General features: G+C 40.9%; 1 pseudogene; it reads left to right on the top strand.

Annotated features, from left to right (window-relative positions):
• The first annotated feature begins 3617 nt into the window (after positions 1-3617).
• On the top strand, positions 3618-5093 carry LOC128115140 (noelin-like; annotated as a pseudogene).
• The last annotated feature ends 17367 nt before the right edge of the window (positions 5094-22460 follow it).

Consider the following 22460-nt stretch of genomic DNA (forward strand, 5'->3'; position numbering starts at 1 on the left):
ATTTAAGGCTTAAAAATTATAATTTTTGAATTGAAGCTCCTTTAGTGTCAAAATAAAATATTAAATCATAAATGTAGCCCATGGAGAGACTGAGAATTTTATAAAACCATAAATATAATCCACAGAAAGATTGAAAGCCCTATCTTTTTATTCTTTTATAGTTCACCATTACAGAATATTATTGTTTCTTGTATGACTCAGTTTATCCAAATAGTTAAAGCTTAATGAAGTTAGCAAAGACAAAGAGGATAGACATATATCTTTAAGTTATTATTAATCTCAGCAGACTTTAGAAATTTATAAACTTTATTTATCAAATATATTTTATTTATTAAACAGACACTATTTTAGCCAGGCAGTGGTGGTACATGCCCTTAATTCCAGCACTCAGGAGGTAGAGGCAGGGGGATTCCTGTGAGTTTGAGGCCAGCCTGGTCTACAGAGTGAGTTCCAGGAAAGGTGCAAAGTTACACAGAGAAATCCCGTCTCAAAAAACAAAACCAAATAAACAAAAAACCCCACCCCAAAAATCCATATGCTGATTTTTATTTAAAAGTTTCAGGACAAAAATCATCATATAAAAAAATCTATACTAATCAAAAATATCTTGGGGACCTGTTATAGTCTCCTTACTTTAAAAAGGAAATAACCAGGGTTGATTTCAAGTTACATATTAGCATGCAATAGCAAATTAAAATTACCTACATATAGATTTTAATTATTAACCTTTGTGCTACAAGTTTTAAGCTAATTTTTTTTTGCTTTGAATTTTATAGGTTCCCTTGCCCTCCCCCCACAGCAATAGTCTGAGAGAAAAAAAGTTTGTTTTAGCAAGAGTTTTGAATATCCATGACCTTACACAAGGGAACAATTTTTGTAAACAAGAACCAAGCAAGGGGGGAGAAGTAAAAGAGCTAATCTTTAATTATATTTGGCCATCTTAATTTGTATATAAATTTTTTCCTGAAAAAATTGAAATAACATGAGACATAACAGTAACAAATAAATTTACCATTTGTTGTAAGCAATTTTTCCCTAAGGGGATGTTAGACAATATCTGGATCCTTTATATAATCGCCTTTCCATTGTTGCATTCTTAGTTTTTAGCCTGTATACCCTAGTTTCTCCAGAAAGGCTTGAAGCTTCATGTAATTAGAGCCTAATTGCATACAAGCAGCTGGAAGGCGTGACTAGATGCTTAGGTGAAGGTCCCGTAACACTGCCTATCTCCTTCTTTTGAAGGAGTATTAAACTTTAACAAGTCTAGCTCTGATTATCTTAAGCCAGCATATCTAGAATTATTACTGAGAGATTTTAGACAGAAGATTTTATTTTATAAGCAATTTGTATGTGTGCAAATGGAGGCAGACAACCTGAAAATCTTAGTAAGTGTTCTCTATCATATATGTTGTAGAATAATATATCTGCAACCTAGAGGCCATTAAGCAGAAAACTATAAAAAAAACCAGACATCTACAGGAATTCAGAAAATGTTGGCATCAGGTTGTTTTTGTTTTCTCTGTGGATTTTTGCTTTATAGATTTTTAACTACATCCAATAAGCTTAAATAGAAAGTTATATTTTAGCTGTTTAAAGCACATCGTATCCTTTCTTGGGCTGTTTTGTTTTCATCATCATCCTTAGAGGAATGGATCTGAGATCCAGCCAATATTGAACCTCATAGCCATGATAATGCTTGGATAGAAGAGGTGATTTCCATTGGTTTGAAGAAAAATCGAAATGTCAGGTGTGTGTGTCAACTGCAGTAAACAAGTTCACTTAAAAAGGTATTATAAACAAGGCATTCCTAGAAACAATGTTTTTTTTCTAAGAATAAGCCCAACAGAATGCCTCTTCCCTTCTGGAGTATGCAAAAAGTGTGGCAAAGGCCGACATTGGACTATGAATGTAGACCAACAAGGGACAGTCAAGATAACCCTTTGCGAGGCCCCCATGTCAAATTTGGTTCAGTCATTTCCTGTCATCATGGAGGAAACTCCTTCCCAGAGCAATTAAAGAACCTAATGCCCTGTGCTTTATCCAACCTGCAAATAGCCAAATGAATGGAAACACATGAACTATGAACCAATGGCTGAGGGGTCCCCACTGGATCAGGCCCTCTGAATGGGTGAGATAGTCGATTGGCTTGATCTGTTTGGGAGGCATCCAGGCAGTGGAACCGGGTCCTGTGCTCATTGCATGAGTTGGCTGTTTGAAACCTGGGGCCTATGCAGGGTCGCTTGGCTCGGCCTGGGAGGAGGGGACTGGACCTACCTGGACTGAGTCTACCAGGTTGATCTCAGTCCGCATGGGGGAGGCTTTGCCCTGGAGGAGGTGGGAATGGGGGGTGGGCTGGGGGGAAGGTGAGGGGGGCCGGAAGGGGGAGAACAAGGGAATCCGTGGCTGATATGTAGAACTGAATTGTATTGCAAAATAAAAATAAAAATTAAAAAAAAAAGAACCTAATGCCTATTGTAAGAAACCATACTGCTCTGGATGGTTGAACAGCTGTAGAAGAGAGAACAAAAAATTTAGGAGAAACCATAAAGGGAACATTTTGGCAAACTTCTATAAATGAACAATGACTAAAATTAAAAATACTAATAAATGATGTTGTCTTTGAAGGTCTTGTAGGCACAGGTGCAGATGTAACAATAATTGCACCAGAATCTTGGCATCCAAATTGGCCTCTTCAGGAGGTAAATGGTCAGCTGTTAGGAACTGGAACTTATCTCAGGTAAAACAGAGCATGAGATGGGTCGAATGTATAGGGCCAAAAGGACAGAGAGGAAAATTAAAGCCATATGTGGCTAACATAGCTATGAATTTATGGGGCCATGATCTATTACAACAATGGAATACCCAGATTAATATTCCTCCAATCTCAGGAACAAACAATAAACTATCATATGTTTCTGGGAAAAATATTAGAAGGTATTATAAAGAGCAGTCACCTACTATCCAGGTTGTACAAGAACAGGGCACAACAGCTGCTGATCTTTCAAAGGCACCTTTAAAATGGTTGACGGACCAACCTGTATGAGTTGAGCAATGGCTTTTAACATCAGAGAAACTGCAGGCCTTAGAACAGCTGGTACAGGAGCAGTTAAGTGCTCAGCATATTGAAGAATCAACAGCCCTTGGAATTCTCCTGTATTTCTTATTAAAAAAGAAATCTGGAAAAATGGAGAAAGATAACAAATCTAAGAGCTGTTAATAAGGTGATTCAGCCAATGGGCTCTCTACAGTCTGGAATTCCTTTGCCTTCTTTGTTCTGTTACCTAAAAGATAGCCTCTTATAGTTATCGATTTAAAAGACTGTTTCTTCACTATACCTTTACAAGAAAAAGACAGAAAAAAATTTGCCTTCATGGTTCCTACTTATAATAATTCTCAGCCTGTTAAGAGATAGCAATGGGAGAACCGGGTGGCCCATTCTCGGCAGCGGAGTGCGTTGGGACGTGCAGCGGTGTAGGCTGGCCACCGATCACCTCCTAATGCCGGGCGTCGTGGCATGGCGATGGCCAGGGCGCACAGGACGGTGGAGCCCACCGCCTGAGGCTGCCAGGGCGCAGGAGCCAGCGCCGAAGCGGGTGCAGGAGGCCACTCACGGCGTGATGTCAGTGCCGCTGCTCAAGATTGGGGTCGTGCTAAGCACCATGGCCATGATCACCAACTGGATGTCCCAGACCCTGCCCCCTCGCTAGTGGGCCTCAACACCACCGGCTCTCGGCCGCCAGTGGGGGAGGGGGGGCGGGAGGGGACGCTGTTCCGCAGCACCGGCATGTTGGGCACCAAACCCGAGGACAGTTGGCAGGTGTACAGCTCTGCCCAGGACAGTGAGGGCAGGTGTATCTGCACGGTGGTCGCCCCGCCAGCAGACCATGTGTTCACGGATGCCCACACAAAACAGCTGAGGCAGCTACTGGAGAAGGTGCAAAACATGTCTCAATCCGTAGAAGTCTTGGACAGGCAGACTCAGAGAGACCTGCAATACGTGGAGAAGATGGAGAATCAAATGATAGGACTGGAGTCCAAGTTCAAGCAGGTGGAGGAGAGCCATAAGCAACATCTGGTCAGGCAGTTCAAGGCAATAGCGGCGAAAATGGATGAACTTAGGCCTTTGATTCCCGTGTTGGGAGAGTACAAGGCCGATGTCAAATTGGTATTGCAGTTTAAGGAGGATGTCCAGAATCTGACGTCAGTGCTTAACGAGCTGCAAGAGGAAATTGGCGTCTATGACTATGATGAACTTCAGAGCAGAGTGTTCAATCTTGAAGAAAGGCTCCGTGCATGCATGCAAAAACTAATCTGTGGGAAGCTGACAGGCATAAGTGACCCGGTGACTGTCAAGACCTCTGGCTCAAGGTTTGGGTCCTGCATGACAGACCCACTGGCCGCAGAAGGTGATAACAGGGTTTGGTACATAGATGGTTATCACAACAACCACTTTGTCCATGAGTACAAGTCCATGGTGGACTTAATGAACACTGACAATTTTACCTCGCACTGTCTCCTGCATTCCTGGTCAGGCACGGACCAGGTGGTCTACAATGGCTCCATCTATTTTAACAAATTCCAGAGTCATATTAACATCACGTTTGACCTGAAGACAGAGATGATCCTGAAGACACGCAGCCTGGACTACGCTGGGTACAACAATATGTGCCACGATGCCACTCGATCTCATGGTGGACATCGATCTCATGGTGGACGAGAATGGGCTCTGGGCCATCTATGTCACAAACTAGAATGCTGGCAACATTGTCATCAGCAAGCTGGATCCTATCTTACTGCAGATCCTGCAGACATGGGACACCAGCTACCCCAAGCGCATAGCCGGTGAGGCCTTCATCATTTGTGGGACCCTCTATGTCACCAACGGCTACTCAGGGGGCACCAAGGTTCACTATGCTTACCAGACCAATGCCTCGACCTACAAGTACATTGACATCCCCTTCCAGAACAAATATTCCCACATCTCCATGCTGGACTACAACCCTAAGGACCGTGTGCTGTATTCCTGGACCAATGGCCATCAGACCCTCTACAATGTCACCCTCTTTCACGTCATCCCCTCCAATGAGTTGTAAGTCCTACTGTCCCAGAAGCCCAGGGTACAAGTCCTCACCCAGAGGACATTTCCATGAAATAGCTGCCAAGATGATTCCAAGAATACTAATAGTCCTGATTTTGAGAAATCAGTGTGATTCTGATGCCGAGGGATGGTGTCACTTCTGTGTTCCTCCTACTCATGCAGATGGGCCACAGATTTCTGAAGAAACCGCCATGTATGTGGATGGAACTGCAGCCCAAGGCTCCCTGGCTGTCCCTATTCTCCCCATCCCTCTCTGGTCAAATAGCTCAAAGAAGCAAGGCGATGACTGTTGGCCCTTCTCACCCAACAACAACCCACTGTTAGGATTGCATGGACATTTCCTTAGGTCATGATCAGTGTGATGATGTGATGGTCATTCCCCTGACCTGAAGTCCCCCAGCCCCTGTGGTGCTCAGTGTAAGCTGCTTTAGCCCACACGTATCGCAGCTGCCTTTTTCTTGACTGTGTTGTTGGCTCTTAGATTAACTGTGCTGAGACTCCCGGTAGCTCATGGACCTGTATCTAGTACTTTCCTGAAGCGATGACGAGTGTGCGTAGAGTGAAGTTGCTGTACCCACATTGTTGAACTTGTGTACCCTATAGCTAGGTTGTGAAGTGTCCATCTGTTATACCCCAAGGTAGTAACTCCATGTGTTCAATTATGCAATGAATGCCGTAGTTTGGATTGATAAGTGGATGGTTTCTGTTTCTAAAAAGAAAAAAAATCAGTGTTTGCCCTCATAGGAGACATAGTCAAGTTCATGTTGATAATAACCCAGTGGAATTCTTCTCTTCTTGTCAAGTTATCTGAATCATGTAACCATGGATGGGAAGGACGCATCTTGGGAAACTTTAGTTTCCAACAGGAAGAAACTCCCCAAGGGCAGCCATGTGTAGAAAGGTCGTTTTTAAAGAAAAAAATAGGTAAAAGAGGACAACTTTGTACTGTTTGGTTATCTGAGGAAGAATAAAGATATTAGGAGACAAAAAAAGATATCAATGGAAGGTTCTCCCACAGGGAATGTTAAATAGCCCCACCCTGTGCCAATGTTTTGTATGACGGCCATTGGTACTAATATGTAAGCAGTTTCCTCAATCTATAGTTTATCATTATATGGATGACATCTTAATAGCTGATTCAAATGTAGATACTTTAGAAAGGATGTTTGAGGGCTGGAGAGATGGCTCAGAGGTTAAGAGCACTGACTGCTCTTCCAGAGGTCCTGAGTTCAATTCCCAGCAACCACATGGTGGCTCACAACCATCTGTAATGAGATCTGGTGCCCTCTTCTGGCCTGTAGGCATACATGCAGGCAGAACACTGTATACATAATAAATAAATAAATCTTTAAAAAAGAAAAAAAGAAAGAAAGGATGTTTGAAGAAGTAAAGAAAATTTTGCCTTGTTGGGGATTACAAATTGCTCCTGAAAAAATACCAAGAGGAGATTCTATTAATTATTTAGGATATAAAATAGGTCTACAAAAATTAGACTCTAAAAATGCAAATTAGGAGAGATCAATTGTGGACTCTTAATGACTTTCAAAGATTGCTAGGAGACATTTCCAATCTATGGCCCATTATTGGGGTAAAAAATGATGAACTGAGTAATTTGTTCAAAATCTCAAAAGGTGACAAGGAGTTCACCTAAAAGAATTGTCAGCTGAAGCTGAGAAAGAATTGGCTTTGTAGGAAAGAAATTACAGGATGCATATGTGGATCATTTGGATCCAGATCTTGATTGCATTGTGATTATTTTACCCTCTAAGCATTCTCCTACAGTAATATTAATGCAGGGGGAAGACATTATCTTAGAATGGATCTTTTTACCACATAAACAGAGTAAAAAATTAAAAACTTATATGGAAAAGGTCTCTGAGTTGATTCTAAAAAGAAAATTGAGATTTTGTCAATTAGCAAGAATAGACCCAGCAGAAATTATAGTACCTTTTACTAATGATGAAATTGACAAGAAAGGGGCTATGGGATTTGCCTCCACAACTAAAGAAAGCCATTGAGGACAGGCATGTGTCAGAGATGTCCCTGAATGGAGACCTAGAGAGGTCACTGTGTGAAGCTGTGAAGTTGAAGCCTGGATTGCCTTCTTTAAAAGGGAAGAACCAGGGCACCATCACAATCTGAACCAAGCAAAACCAAACTCCAAAAGTACAAATAACTCACTATCGAACTATCGGGGATTCATTCACGATTTTCTGGACTCCTCCAAAGGGCTTGGGTCACTTCTCCAGCTCTGCCCTCTGCAGCACACACAGCTTGTCTTCTAGGCTCTGGCTTTAGCTGGCTCCACTCCACTGTTGCTCCTGTTCTTGGTGATCCTCCTATGATATTGGCATCTCCAAAATGCTGAGGTCCCTTGCTGCAACTGGACTGCACTTTCACCAATAGCCTCTTATAGACTCTCTTCATAGAGCCAAACCTCAACTTCTTTGCATGACCCTTCCTTTCCTGGGCCCTTCAACTGCTACTAAGGCTGAACCTTCACCAATGGTCTTTCCTGGTCTCTGACAGTGCCAAGCCTCCGCTGCTCTCCATGACCCCTTCATGCCTTCAAAACCAATACTACATGGGTGACTCTTACACATTACCAAGTCTAGATGCCAGCACGAGTTACAACCTTGACTGCCTCTGGAACACAGCTTCTCTGTGCTCTCAGAAAATACATCCCAGAAGATTTTACCTCTTAATCACTGCCAGTTTCTTAGCTCTAGCTAACAAGTATCAACTGTCCAATAATGTAAAGATTTCATTTTAATAGTTCTGGTATCTTGTTACAAGCTTATGGGGGCCAAGGAGTAGAATGTGATGGTTTGAATGTAATTGGCCCCAATAAACTCAGAGGGAGTGGCACTATTAGGAGGTATAGCTTTGTTGAAGTGGCTATGGTCTTGTTGGAGGAAGTGTGTCACTGTGGGTGTGGTATTTGAGGTTTCCTATGCTCAGGATACTTACTGCCCAATGTCTCAATCAACTGCCTGTTGCCTGCATGATGTAGGACTTTCACTATTCCTCTAGCACCACATCTGCCTGCATTCCACCATGCTCCCCACCATGATGATAATGGACTGAACCTCTGAAACTGTAAGTTGAGCTCCCTCAATTAAATGTTTTCCTTATAAAAGTTGCATGGTCATGGTGTCTCTTCACAGCAATAAAAACCCTAACTAAGCAGGTGTCCTGGAACTCCATCTTTAGGCCAGGCTGGCCTTGAACTCAGAGATCTGCCAGATGTTTTCTTTTCACGAGTTGGCAGCTTAACTGGGTCACCACTCCCTTTATTCCACTTAACATCAGGCTTTTCTTTAATCTGTTTACACTTCCTGTGTGACTTTTCTCCTCCAACTGTACATTTTGTATTTTCCTTGCTTGTTCTTTTTCATTATAGATCTGCATAAGACTGGCTACTAACACCCACACACAACACAGTTGTTTGGAAATGTCTGCTGTGGATGATTGATTAATAAATAAAATGCTGATTGGCCAGTAGCCAGGCAGGAAGTATAAACAGGACAAAGAGGGAGACGAATTCTGGGAAGTGGAAGGCTGAGGCAGGGAGACACTGCCAGCTGCCATGAGGAGAAGCATGATGTAAGACACTGCTAAGCCATGAGCCACATGGCAAGGTATAGATTTATAGAAATGGGTTAATTTAAGATATAAGAACAGATAGCAAGAAGCCTGCCATGGTCATACAGTTTATAAGTAATATAAGCGTCTGAGTGATTATTTTACAAGTGGGCTGCGGGACTGTGGGGGCTTGGTGGAACCCAGAGAAAAACTCTCCAGCTACAAATGTCCTCTGCCAAAGCTGTTAATCCATAACTCTTCAATTTAGCCTCAGGCAGATTTTTTAGCAAAGGGCAGAAAGCAGCAACATTCATTACCAAAATATCACAAAAATGATCTCTAGACCACATAATTAATATTTTCTCCTCTGAAACCTCTTGAGTCAGGCCTCCACAGTTCAAATCACCATCAGCAACACTGTTTTCCATGCTCCTATTAGTATGGCCCATTAATCCCCACTTAAAGCATTCAACTGCTTTCCTAATCCAAAGTACCAAAGTCCACAATCCTCCAAAGAAAAGCATGGTCAGGCCTATCACAACAATACCCCAGTCTCTGGTACCAACATGTCTTAGTTATGGTTTTTATTGCTGTGAAGAGACACCATGACCATAGCAACTCTTACAAAAGAAAAAAAAATTAATTGGGGCTGGCTTACAGTTCAGTGGTTTAGTCCATTATCATCAGGGCAAGAAGCATGGTAGCCCACAGGCAGACATGGTGCTAGAGAAGTAGCTGAGAGCTCTGCAGATCAGTGGACAAAGGAAAGAGAGTGAGCCACTGAGCCTGGCTTGAGCTTCCGAAACCTCAAAGCCCAATCCCCAGTGACACACTTCCTTCAACATGGCTACACCTACTCCAACAAGGCCACACCTACTAATAGTACTACTCCCTATGGGCCTGTGGGGGCCATTTCCATTCAAATCACCACAATGGCCATGAGCCCTGAACTTACTGAAAGCTACTTTATATTTTTGGTTGTGAGCCTAGCCTTTAACGGCTGAGCCATCTCTCCAGCCCCTGAAAGCTACTTTAAAGCAGATGCTTCTGACAGAATTTTCTACCAACTTGAGCCTGTGCTTTGGGCCAACATTCCAGGCTACTCTGAAGCTGCCTGCACCAGCCCCAAGTGGTTCAGCAAAACTTGGGCAGTGAATGAGATTGTACTCTACCCCATCCTGGCCTTTGATCAGCATCCCAGACTTCCTGAGCCCTGACAACAACATTCTAATTTCAGCTGAGAAGCAGTTACAAAAGAGAGTATATCACTTCTTATCCTCCACAAAAGGCTAGTTTTTTTTTTCTGAGACAGGCTTTTCCTGTGCAGCTCTCTCCTAGAACTCACTCTGTAGACCAGGCAGGCTGGCCTTGAATTCAGAGATCCACCTGCCTCTACTTCCCAAGTGTTGGGATTAAAGGCATGTACCACCACTGCCTGGCAAGGCTGGAATGTTGAATCCAAAGGAAACTAGTTCCCCTCTACCAGGAGCCACTTCCCTTCTCTCTAGCAAAGGGAACAAATACCCATCTATGATGTCTATTAGCAAATCAAAGCTCATGATGGCCTCCAGGCTCCTTCAGTGTCACATCACCTATTAAAAATCAGAGTTGCAAAACTTGCGAAAAGGGCTACTCAAGATGGAGACTGGGATCTGACTGAATAGCTTACTTCCTGCTTCCCAAATTTTACCTGAGTAACATAGATGTTTATTTTCTCTGTCTCGCTGCTTTATGCATCCTAATGTTCATTCATGAGGGTCCAACATTATGGGTATCAGGGGCCTTAAGTTTAAACCCTCTGAGTTGACTCAATCTCCTAGAGCCAGTGGGGACTATAATGGAATATTAAACTATAGTTAGGCCATCTCGTAAAAAACAACGCTGTTAAAATATTAGCCCACCAGGCTTGATATCAACCTGTACTTCAACGTGAATAAATGATTTGATTGATATGATCTAGAGCTAGTGGAGAATATGATGGCTAAGGAAAATTCCATTTTGTGCTAGGTATCTATTTCAGTCAGGGTTTTGATTGCTGTGTAGAGACACTATGACCATGGCAACTCTTACAAAGGAAAGCATTTAACTGGGGCTTGCTTACAGGTTCAGAGGTTTAGTTCATTGTTATCGTGGTAGGAAGAATGGTGGCATGCAGATAGACATGGTACTAGAGAGGTAGCTGAGAGTTCTACATCTGGATCTGCAGGCAGCAGGAAAAAAGATTGAGCCATTGGGCCTGATTTGAGCTTCTGAAACCTCAAAGCCCACCCCCAGTGGCATACTTCCTCCAAAAAGGCCACACCTACTCCTACTCCAATAAGGCCGCATGTCTTAATTCTTTCAAATAATGCCACTCCCTATGAGCCTATGGGGACCATTTTCATTCAGACCACCACAGCACCCATTCTAAATTCCTAAAATATAAGCTCCTGGCAACTGTTTCTTTGCCCCCCCCCCAATTGCAAAACTCCTATGAGATAGTTAACCGCTTGCTCTAGCTTTTGTAAACACACTTATCACTGTGTACCAGAGACTGAGAGAACTCCTTTATCACTGTATACAGGGGGAGAGAGAGACAGCTCCTCACAGCTGAGGGGAGTGAAAGCAGATTCCCACTCAGCTCCACACTCCACACAAATGAGATCATTGTTGTGCCCACCTTTAAAACCCTTCCTCTAGCCTCTTCTGCATGACACGCCTTTGATTTGGCTTTCAGACTGTTGACCTGCTAGCAGGAATTAATACATTCATTTAATTATCATTTGAATCGAGTCTGTGGTCTTTTCTCAGTGCAATCAAACTCCATAACATCTTGTCCCTGTGGGTTGTAAGGACTGAGTGTGCTGTGAGCAACTTTGTGTTGAACGCAAATGCTTTTCAATGCACAAGAGGTGTAAGCAGGAGCCCTGTCCTTCTTGATACTGCAGACACATGCACAACAGACGCCATTCTATTTTTTCCTTTTTTCTTTCTTTCTTTTTTCCTTTTCTTTTTTTCTTTCTTTTTTTTTTTTTTTTTTTTTTGCATATCACTTCCTCAAGGGCTGCAGAGAGAGCATCTTGAATGTGGATTATTGTGTAAATTTAACCACTTGAAGGAACTTCTAGGTGTCTCTTTACCAGTTTTGTTAGCATTTTTTAAATCCAGTTGATTCCTAAGCACCCTCCCTGTCCCAGAGTCAGCTGTAAGGTCTCCTTTACCTTGTAAGAGCTAGGCCACAGACACTGAGTATAAATTATTTTTTTTCAGGCCCTGACAAAGTTCAGTTAAGGATGTTAGTTAAGGAATCTCTGTTAATGACAAGGTTTGGGGTTTTTTTTGCTTTGCTTTTGTTCTGCTTTGTTTCAACAGTAAAGTTGCTGGGTTATTTAAGTCAGATTGCTCAAAAGCCAGGTAGCACCCAAAGCGGTCAATATTTTCCCCTCTGGCTACTTGCCTCTCTCGGGGCTGCTTCTAAGAGCCAGGAGACAATCAGCAGCCTCCAGATGCTCCTGCTGGCCAGTCACCCGCTGCAGGCAGCTGCTGTGGTGGCTCCTAGAGGAGCAAGTGCAACTGCTTCTGCCTTTGCTTTGCCGCAGCCTTTCCCATAAGCCCTGTTTCTGGGCTTGGTCTCTGAGACTTGCAGTGTAAGCAGCTGCAAACAATCTAGCTTTCCCACATAGCTGGGCTATCTAGGCAGGGCCCAAAGGGGCACAGAGCTCCACTCCTGTGAGCTGCTCATGTGCACACTCCCTGGAGACCAAGGGCATGCTTCCTGGCTGTAATGCTTTTTACTTTAATTCCATGGTTTTTCAAAAGCTCCTTTTATGGGGTTTCCTGCAAATGCATCTGCCAGCAGAGGAATGACCTGTGAGAGGCAAGAAGGAAATCTGATTCAGCATGACCTAGTTTTCTGGTGCTGGTTCAAATTTCTATAGTCTGACCCCAAGCAGTTTATTTTTGACATGCTTAAGCACAGTACAACTTTGGGGGGAAAAAAAGTTTTCTCCTGACAGTTGTCACAACAGAGCTTAAGGCATGACTACGTTGAAATTCCTTTGCAAAGCACCTGTAACATCTTCCAAAATAAAGGTTTCTATTGACTGGGGAACAATGCTCAGGATAAGGGTATAGGGAGGAAGGGTTTGTGATAAGCGTAATAGCAAAGTTGTTTGCAAATTTCATGGGACCTCTGTCATAAGGATGGGTTCTATCAACGGATAAACAATGCTCAGGAGTCTGGAATAAACATAAGAGTCTGGGGGATTCAGGTGAAGCCTGGTCCCGCAGATAAGAAAAGATCACCAGACTCTTAAGAACACCCACTCTCGGCCTCCTGAGTAGAAAATATGTGTAAATCCCTACTGTTGAAGAGAAAAGCCTGCACATTTAAAATTCCTGGTTTCTCTAGTGTTATCTGTGAACACAAGGACTTCATGCCTCTCTACATCTCCCCATTTGAGACTATGGTGAAATGTATTGCCTCCATAGCTAGTCTAATTAATATAGGCAAGCAAAAGAGAATTATAAGAATAGCTAGCAGAGGACCAAGGAAAGGGGAAAGCCATATTAACCACGATGGCCGATCAAAGGCCACTTGAGAGATTTTATCTATCTCTTTATGCAAATCATGCATGAGAAAAGTCTGACACATTGAAGCAACATGTACCAAGATTATGCTTGAGCAACAATCTATAGTAGCTCTATTTTGTAAAACTGTGGTCCTCAATTTGCCCATTTCTTGATTAATTTCTGCTAATATCTTTGCTGTGATAGTAGTGTTTTACTAACCATCCAGGCCATCTTTGAGACCTCTCTTTATATTCCAGTAACCATTCCTGGGATAGGCAACATAAAAGCCATTGTGGCTGCAACCATTACAAGAGCCAGTGGATGCAAAGAATCACCACATTTTTTGGGGAGAGCTCTTCTAATTCTATTGACCAATTGCAAAGATTTACTGAGCAAAATGGGTGTAATTCAGCCTATGCCACATAAACCTTTATAATCTGCAGAAATGGCAGTGTAAGTAACATTTTCACAAAAAAGGTCCATCCTAAAGGCAGTTGTTTACCAGAGGGAAGGGTATGATTAGAGGTGGAATTACAATAAGAAGGGATATGAGGGCTGGAGAGATGGCTCAGCAGTTAAGAGCACTGACTGCTCTTCCAGAGGACCTGGGTTCAATTCCAAGCACCTACATGGTAGCTCGAAGCTGTCTGTAACTCCATTTCCAGGATACTGACACCCTCATACAGATACACATGCACGCAAAACACCAATATACATAAAACAAAAATTTAAAGAAAAAGAAGGTATTTGAATACATTTAAAGCATAAACAATGTGATAGAAAACACTATTGACAGGAATATCAGGCAAAGCCCTATGAATCTGGGTGCAGCCAGATTCTATGTTGTTTTTGTTATTTGTACCTAGTGCATATGAGTGACCCTTATGCCATACAGATTTCTTTTTAAGATCCCAGGAATAGACATGTCTCTTCTGATATGAAAGATTGTTCTTGTTGACTGCCATGTCCCAAATGAAGCCAGAGGTTATTTTCTAAACCATTGGCAACAGATAGCACTATTCTAGGTACAATAATATCAACTTTAGTAAGCAATACATCTGATATTCCTTTTTCATCTTCATACAACTATAGTTTCCACTATCAGAACTTTCTAAAGAGTACTTAATTACGTGAAATCCATATTATTGTATTTGGACTGATCAGTTAGATTAGTCCAACAACCATATCCCCCACTGATGTGACTAAATGTTTGGTTTGTATCCCATCTTTTATCTAGACAATTGGTCCTAAAGGATAAAAACTGTAGGGGGCCCCAAAACAGCTTGACCACACAGCTGCCATGACAGGCTTAGAGGCCCAGACACAGCTTTCTGGCAGGCAACACCTGAACCAAGGAAAAGCCATAAGCTGACCCCACACAGTGGGACCTGCATCTAAGGGGAAATACCTGAGGCTCAAACACAGCTTCTGGCAGGTAACACCTGGACCCAGGAAAAGCCATAAGCTGACCCCACCCAGTGGAGCTTGCATCTAAGAGGAAATACCTGACATTCCAAACATTCCCTATACCCCTACACAAATGTCAGTCAATTAAGGTCCTGAATCCTGGAATTTCCCTCACCCCAACCTCTGCTGTGATAAAAACCCTACCCTGCCTGAGCTCAGGGCTTTCTGCTCTCACCACTGTGTCGGACTGACAGAGAGACCAAGTCCTAGAGCTTGAAAATAAAGACTCTTTGCTTTTACATATGGGATTTGTTCTCCAGGGTGGTCTTTTGGGGGTCTCCACGATCTGGGCATAACAAAAACAATCCTTAGCATGGCAAAGCCATAATTCTAAATTTTCTTAGGATCCCCATAAGATTACCAGCTTCCCCCAATCAGCAGGAAGCAGTGTGGAAAACTACACCAAAATTCCCAAAATATTATTTATGAATGTTTGTTTTCATTTAAAGGGGGTTGGTTATAAATGGTTAATAGTCATAGTCAATCTCTTTCTAAAGAAGAAAGGGGGATATGATATATAAATTATGGGGAAAAGGGTAGATTATTATGATAATAAAAACACGTAGATTATTGAATCTACTTTAATCCAAAAAACAACTGTTAATCTCAAAATACTTTACATTAGTATGGGTTTTGGTTTACTGATACAAATTTAAGGTCAATTTTGTTATACTATATGTATATCTCTACTCTTGTTTAAGGTATTATGTTTATGCAGCTCATTTAAAAATGTAATGTATAGTTAAGAAATACAAATTAATAGTCATCTATAATAGTCAAACTTATAGTCATGTTAGTTAGGTTTTCTAGATATGTAGAGATATATTTCAGATGGATACGTAATCATCAAACACTTCAAAAACCTACAGAATATGGCATTTAAAATGTTTTAAGAACTTAGACTTTTCTCGACAGTGAGACATATCTGCTCCTGGCAGCACCAATTACTTCAAGAGGATGATGGGCATCGAAGAAGTTCTTTATGGAATTTGCTTTCAATGTGGCAAGGCTAGCCATTTGGGCAAGAAACTGCTCTTGCTTGGACTGCTTGACAATATGCTATATAAACTGGACACGTAGGACCCACAAGAAAATGACTGCTGAACTTGCCAAAATAAGGTGGGATAGTCCTTCAGGGTTCCTGCTTCATGGAAGAGTCTGCCAGACATTCTACAGGACACAGAAAAAAGCGACTGAGGAATTTTGCCAAAATAGACGGGAGAATTCTTCAAATTTCCTGCTTCACTGAGAAATCTGCCAGACAGTCTAGGCCTGTAGGCTGAAGATGGATGCCCCAATGTTACAGAAAAACTTTGAGTGACTGTCCAGGCAGCTAGATGTCTCTGTCAATTCTAGAATTTTGGAAGTTGCTAACAATACACTTTTTGTTTACTCAAATAAATATTGCATCCTTCTGGGTCTTTGATGGAGTTGAAGACTAGATAGTTATAGTTGCAATTTCCCTTAGTTATGATAACAGATAACTTACATAAATTAAATATGATAAATATGATAAATTAAATATTAAACTTTAGACCCACAATGATAAGATAGATGATAGAACATTTTCTTTAATTTTACCAAATATAAATAGACTAAATATTGTAACTATACTTTTTGCTTGATAACTGTTATATGTAATTTTACTATGTTAAAGTTAAAACCTTCCTTTTTGATTAGACAGAAAGGGGAAATGATGTGGGATGTCTTTCTGTATGCTGTGAATATGTGTTGCTCTCATTGGTTAATAAATAAAACTACTTTGGCCTATGGCAAGTCAAAAAATCCAAGCAGAGATACCAGCAGACCGGTAATGACACAGTCACGTGGCAATACATAGATTAATAAAAATGAGTTAATTTAAGTTGTAAGAGCTAGTTAGTAATAAGCCTGAGCCATTGGCTAAACATTTATAATTAATATATGCCTCTGAGTGATTATTTTATAGGTGGCTGTGGGACTGGGTGGGACGCAGAAAAGCATCCGGCTACAGACATCCATAATTTTAGATGTCAAATTGATGTTCACTCATTACTAATTATGCACCAGAAGCTTGGGATACTATGTCAAATAATGCCTTTAATAGAGGTTAGGCTTTCATGAGCCTCTTTTAACTTTCCTCTTTGTCAGAGTCTGATCATTTATCAGACCAAGGTACAAAACTGAAAAACAAAACAAAACAAAACAAAATCTATTTAGTTATTTTGGAGCGATCTCACCCGCGGCTCCGAGCCTCCCGTTGGCTGCGCGGAGTCTGAAGACGCCACTCCACGGGCCAGGCCTGTTTGTGCGGCCCTCTGCAGGCCGTCCAGACTTCACCTCTGCGAGTGTCCTGGCCTCCTCGGGCCTTGGAGCAGCCACCTGCGGGGCAGGTAAACCAGCCAAAACTCTTCCCTGAATGAAAACATCTTTTTTAAAGTTGCATATACACAGAAGAAAGCACCCAGATGCTTTTTATTTTGCCTGAACACAAGATTTAAACAAGGTACAGCCATTGAAGGGTCTTACTATGTAGGTCTGGCTGTCCTAGAACTCACAGTATAGACCAGGCTAGCCTCAAACTCAGACTGCCTGCCTCTGCCTCCTGAGTGCTAGGATTAAAGACATAACCTGCTGTTATTCTAGCTTTTGAGTGTTATAAATAAAGCTGCTGTCAACATTTTAAAAAATCTATTTAATTAACAATGATCATTAACTTTTGAAGATTTAAACTTAAGGCTGTAAGATTTGGGACTCTTCAAATTTTAGGGCAATTTTAATTTTGAGCTTGAGACTCTCCTATTCCATAACAGGGTATTCAGAAGTACCTGAGAAATAATCACAGAAAATCCTGGAGGAGAAAACAATTGGGTTTTTCCATGCAAGTATGAAAGTATGTACTCTACTGATACTGTAAATGAAACAACAATGTGAGCAATATCAAAGCAGAACAGGTCCATGGAGGAAGAACTTGTCGGAAGGTTCTGGTTCTTATTACATTTCACAGGCAGTTGGATGTAACAGATTCTCAAGCTGTACCAAAAATAATTTTAGGTGAAAACTTGAAAATTATCTAATTTCCACTGTTTGCATTTTTGTTAAACTCCTTTGGCCCCCAAGAGAATTTGAGAAACATAATTATGGTTGCATTCCTAGGTGATTATATTATCTAGAAGAAAACATTTTAAAACTTTCTTAACTCCAGTTTACTACTTTTTAAAAATCCTTCTCATTACTGTTATTTTTAAATTTTTGTTATGTTTGTACAAAAATACAAATTTTAAAAATGAAGTTTTAGTAATCATAAATACAAAGTAATCTGGGTGGTGTTTGGGCTCTCAGTACCTGAAATGAGAAAATATCCATTTTTGATGTAAAGGCTAAGATAACATTTCTTATTTTGTTAGCAATGCAAGCATATCATTGGATGGATGCATCAGCAAGGAAAACATCTATCATTGGACCAACTCTTTGCAGCATCCTCCTGCCCATAAAAGAGCTGTTTTTGGCTTTCCTTTTAGTCATACTTTTCCTGTTTGTGTTCTCTATAGATAGAGGTGTCTGAAGTTCAGTATTACTGTCATGTTTCAGTAGGACTGGACTTTTAAAATTACATTGAAACCTGTTTTGGGAGTTTATCTCTTTCAGTATGAAATCTGCCAGCAAGGTAAACTGTGAGTCTGATTTTTACATATGAAATGGACTGAGCAGGCAGCTGCAGCTGTACAGGAGGAGCTGGGTGCTTGCTGTTGTTCAGCTGATAAAGCAGCTAACTTTAGTTAGCCATCAACATTACCAGAGGTCTGAGAAGGATACATTTGAGCAAGAAGTAGAATCCAAATGGCCTCTGTATCAATTAAAATGACAGAGAAACGTTGCTAGGATTCTGCATTTCTTTTTATAACCAGAAGCCTTCTCATTAAACATTTTAAATGCCATATTCAGCAGCTCTCCGAGGAGTTTGAGGACCATCTATTAGGTATATCTGATTTTAAATAATCTTTATTTGTTTTTAGTTACTTGTTTCAGGCTTAACTTTGACAGCATTTATAGTAGGCCTTACTTAGCCTGCCTACAAGTACAATTCTGAGCACATTAAAGAATATGATTTATAATATCATTTATAAGGTGACTGACTATTAACTTGCATGTCTTAATTACCTTTAATAGTTTACAACAAAGTTAGTAGCTTTTATAAGATTAGGGTTTTATAGTTTTAGCCCTGTTTAGTTTGAGCCTTAAAATTTTCAGCTGAATGCTTTTGGGATACTATCTTACAAGGACTCCAACGTACAGTATGGCTCGTTAAGGAAGGGAATGGCTCAGTTGCCTTTAGCCTACTGGCTATGGGTGAGATAGGACCTCTGTTGGTCTTTTCTGTGTCGAACACACAGATTGCAAGCCCAGCCCCACTTTGAGATCTTTGGCAGCAGTTAACTCTGCAGCTCACACACGATTGAGCCTGTATGATAATGAGTATTCAGAGATGGGTAACGCCTAGGGGGAGCTCACCAACCTAAGACAGAGCGCCTGTGTGGCCTGGACAGGCGTCTCCATGACGGGTAAGGTGACCTGCTGACATCCCATGCAACCTAAGTCAGAAGCTCATTATTTAATAAAAGGGGGGGCCTGTAAGTCCCTGGCCCCCGTTTTGGGTAACTGTTGCCTTGCTTGCGGATCTTGACCTTGATATCCTCCCTATGCTAATTCCCTGCCAGGTTCCACCCTCCTGAATGCTTAAGGGAAGTTCCTTGTCTGTGTATGCTGAATAATGGGCGTTAACAGCTTAGATGCAAGATTGTAAAACATCAGTAGCGAACTTCTGCCCTCTGGGGTTCTCCCATTGTGCTGTAAGCCTCCTCCCTCCTTCAATAAATGACATTCGGCATTTAAAATTAATATATATATATATATATCTATATCTATATATAGATATAGATATAGATATAATTGAATGAATACTGCGAATGTAATCTATGAATACCACAAATGTGATTAATATCATGAGTGTAATTAATGAATATCATCAGTGTAATTTAAAAAATAAAAAAAGACAAAAAATTTCAACTGAAGATCTCTAAGCATCAAAATAAAACTTTAAACCATAAATACAGTCACAAAGACAAAGAGACTAGACATATATCTTCAAGTCAGTTTCTGCTACCCTGAATAGATGTTAGGAATTTATGGAGCTTATTTATTGAACATACCTTATTTATCAAACATATGTTGTTTCTTATTTAAAGTTTTCTAGAAACCTGGTGTTTAACACAGTTAGCAAGGACAGAAGTGGTTAGACATATATCTCTAGCTCAGTTTTTGTTAACCTGAGTATATCTTTGTAACCTTAGGAATTTATCATCATAAAAAAGTCCATCTTAATCCAAAATATTTTGAAGACCTGCTGTTGCCTCTTGGATCTGAAAAGGAAATACAATAATAAGCAGAGGGCTCAGTAGGACTAAGAAGTTTTCTAGGTGCTGTCTTAGTTGGTTTATACCACATGGTCATCTTTATCAAGATGGTGATGAAGATGCATGGCATGTACGCTTTAACCGTACTAAGATGGTTGCCAGCCACGTGGTTGCTTTTATCCAGATGAAGTCATCATCCAAGATGGAGGCAAGACACATGGTTGTTATTTTAAAAACATGTATATTTTTTAAACAAGAGTTGAATTTAGGCCAGGCAGTGGTGGCACACGCCTTTAATCCCAGCACTCGGGAGGCAGAGCCAGGCCTGGGCTGCAGAGAGTTCCAGGAAAGGCACAAAGCTACACAGAGAAACCCTGTCTTGAAAAACCAAAAAAATATTAATTATGAGAGATAGCTCAGTGGTTAAGAACACTGACTGCTCTTCCAGAGGACCCAGGTTTGATTCCCAGCACCCACATGACAGCTCACAATTGTCTATAACTCCAGTTCCAGGGGACCTGACAGCGACACCCATGGCAAAACACCAATGAACATAACATATATTTAAAAAAAGGAAAAAAGAGTTGAATTTAAGTTACATATACAGTATGTTGTAATATATCTATCTGTTTTTCTAAACAAGAGTTGAATCTAAGTTATCTATACAGTATGCTGTATTAGATAAGAGTATATGAAACATATTCTCCTTGTCCTTTTGAAGTATCATCTGTAAAAGCATTAAAAACAGTATCTATAGGATATTTAGATGTAATTTTAGGCAACACCCAGGGGGTATCTTCAAAAAGAATCTTAAAGGGGAATAACTTGGATAGTGATTATCTATAGATCCCAAGTAACATGCTAATGCAACTTGCCAATTATTATCAGTACAACCAAATAATCAACCTGCATTTTATTTAATGGTACAATAATTTCTGTAGACTCTTTTTCAGCAAGTTGTTTAAGATGTGTCATTAAGTCTATAATTTCTTGTAAATAAAGAGCTGTAGATTGTTGTGGAGAATTATGACATGAATAAATTTCTATAGTACCATTACCTTGTTGATATACAATTCCAATAGGACATGAAGAGGAAGAAAGGATAAGTAATTGATAAAGAAGTAAGGGATTAATTCTATGAGCTTTAGCAGCAGCAGCATTTAAATAACCTAATAACCCTCTCTACTCTGGGTGTAACATTTCTAACAGAATTTAACCAAGAATCTCCAGAAAGCAACTTAAAGAGTCAAATCCTTAGTCGTTATATAGATAAAGATGTACCCAATTGACATGACTCAAATTTTTAAATTTTGGCCTTTTAGTTTATTTACCCTGAAAGTGAAGCATTTATTTAAATATTGGTTAGATGAGCAGGCTATGAGAATGTCTTACATTGACTTGAAGGGAGCAGGCATAAGCACCATGGCCTAAGTACTGTCATTCTGACTTCAGACTCCGTTTTTTTTCCATAGGGTGAAACACAGTAAGATCCCAGGCTTTAGGGGAGCTTGAACCTTCCAAAAGCTGAACAACCTCCTCCTTAAATGATAGAAATAGTCTGTTATGCCCCTTAGTTCTAAGACATTATGGCTGTTCCTAACAACAGAAAGAACAGATCAATCTGATTGGTTGGACTAAAAGGCTTACACTCTGCCAGTTGACAGTGATGGAGCACACAAGGAAAGAACCTAGTCTTTGACTCCTGATTGGTGAAAAGTGTAAATGTAACTTGGCACAGGTATGTTTATGGTTTTGTGCTTATAAACCTGGCTTCTGCCCCTGTTTGGGGCTGTTCTTCCTGCAGCCCTGATCGATCAGCAACTCTGCTTGTGTAGTGATTTATTAAAGACTTGGGAACCCATAAGTGCTATCTCTCTTCTTCCTTGTGGAACTCAATAGACATGGGTGTAACAGACTGTATGACAAATACCCCAGTAAATTTAATCAGCACCGACTTAAATGATTTGTGTTGCAATTGTTCCTGTACTGGAAGTTGAGCCTGTTTTAATTTTCCCCATGAAGGGACCATGGAAAACAAACCAACATAAAAAAAAAACCCTAAGCTCTGGGGAAGCTCTGTTCTGGCTCATGTTGCTTGTGGCAGAGGCTCATTTGCCATTCCTTGGAACTCAGATGTTGCATCAGAGACTTATCTCTGCATTTGGCCAACCACACATGGTGGAAAGGGCCGAGTGCCACTTGTACTGAGAGAGCTCTAAGTTCTAGTAGGATTGCTTGGGAGGGCAAGCAGTGGCAGACTCAATTCAGCCTGTCTTGCCAAGTCCCACCAAGATGTGTCTGGCAGAAATCTCTCTCTGGGGCTGGAGAGATGGCTCAGTAGTTAAGAGCACTGGATGTTCTTCCAG

This window comes from Peromyscus californicus, unplaced genomic scaffold, assembly GCF_007827085.1.
Source record: "Peromyscus californicus insignis strain IS unplaced genomic scaffold, ASM782708v3 Scaffold_10__1_contigs__length_136768540, whole genome shotgun sequence".
Taxonomy (NCBI): Eukaryota; Metazoa; Chordata; class Mammalia; order Rodentia; family Cricetidae; genus Peromyscus; species Peromyscus californicus.